Genomic DNA, 1,825 nt, shown 5'->3' with positions numbered 1-1,825 from the left:
AGATTTTAAGTAATGCCCTTAAAGGACTTGTTTTCTCAGTTAAGAAACTACAAAACCAGTACTGTACCAATCCAAAACTTACTAGGGAGGAACAAATGTATTATCAAATTAAAACTAACATATGCCTTCGTGGTAGAAAAATAATGTGTTTATTAAATTAAATATTGAATTCAGTTAAATATTGAAAATCAAGTCTGTTCTATCGTGAGAGGAAAAAAACGGATTTGTTGTGGACTTTTATATCAAATGCCATTTATACTACCGTAATCTTTACTTTACTGCTTGTGTAAAAATTGAGTGATTCCTGAGCATCTCTTGAATGGAATCTGATCAGTGAGTGGCAAACATTAGAACGCATGTTACAGACAGATGCGACAGGCAAATTTATTGATTAGCTAACAATTTATGTTTTCTTATAACACTTTCTCCCAATGTCTTTCAGGACCAGAAACATTTGCTTAGATGAGCCCTTTCCATATTTTTATGTTAAAGTTCCATTAATAGAAACTTTGTAAAGAGCTAATAAATAATAGGCATTTTAATACATGTTTAACCATGTGTTAGAGACTCCAGCAAATCAAAGAGCTATATAACCATCTGGAGCACCTTCTACTACTATGGTTATGCCCATTTATACATGCAGTACTCATACCTGTCATGTTCATATATTATCTACTGTTCATTTACGAACCACTCTCAAACCACATATAAATGAAACTCTAATGTGGACCCACTAAATGACTGGATTTTTGTTTGCTTTTCCACGATTGAAAAAAAAAGTCCTTGGGTGCTTTTCTCATACCTTTATAACTCTGCTGTCCCCTTTCCCCCTGTATTCAAAGCAAGCTGTTACAGAAACATCATGTTCTCTTGCAAAGTTCTCTTTTGCCCCATCAGCCAGCTTCCTGTTCACTTTTTTCACAGCTGGACCACAGAAAGGAGAAAGTTTCTTACTGGAGGGTCTCCTACCCCTTGCCACTCTTTCTCCGTCTTCTGCTGGAACCAGAGGAGTGTCAAAATTCTTCCCATCCTAGCCAATAATGCAGATGTGACCAGAGATTCAAGGAGAAAATTGGAATATGTTTTCATGTAGTGAGGGAAAACAATGGTTAGCTGTACTATATTTATTGTATTTGTGATAAACACCACTGCTTATTTGATGCTCATACAGTTCTTAGCAAGGTGGTGTCACAATCCTGATTGCCAGCTCTAAGCACTACCACAGTAATCAGCATCAATGATCCGCAGGGGGCAATGGCTTTGTACTGCTCTGCAGTCCTGGCTTAAATCACACCTCTGTCCCACCACCTGGGAGCAGTGCAAAAGCAATAGGTGGGACACAGGAACCAGAGAGGAGAGTTTACAACCTCTTCAAATACCTGCGGGCTAAGGATAGAGGATGAAGAATGGGCAACGGAGTCACGGCCTCCAGCTGCAGCAGGGGAAACGTAGGCTGAGTAGGAGGAGGAACTTTTTCTGACGATAAGGTGGGTCAGGCACTCGAACAAGCCACCTGGAGACGTTCGCGAGCAGGTCGGACTGGCAGCTGGCTGCGGGGAGGGTTTAGTCAGGGACAGCCCTGGCTTGAGCAGGCTGGAGGGTACGGGACTACGCGACCTCGGGGCGTCCCCATGAGCCTAGAGCACATTTCGGAAGTCACTCAACCCTGGGGAGAGGACCGGCTTTGTGCGGACAAATGCGGGGAGGTGGCGGATCCCCTGTCTCGCGGGACCGAGCGCCGCCCTGATTCTCTTCACACCTTCCCGCGACCTGAGGCGGGGCGGGGGATGGGCGGAGGGGCAGAGCCCGGAGGGGCGGCGCGGCG

The sequence above is a fragment of the Crocodylus porosus genome, unplaced genomic scaffold, assembly GCF_001723895.1.
Source record: "Crocodylus porosus isolate Cpor-Errol unplaced genomic scaffold, CroPor_comp1, whole genome shotgun sequence".
Classification (NCBI taxonomy): domain Eukaryota; kingdom Metazoa; phylum Chordata; order Crocodylia; family Crocodylidae; genus Crocodylus; species Crocodylus porosus.
This window is presented reverse-complemented; position numbering follows the sequence as displayed.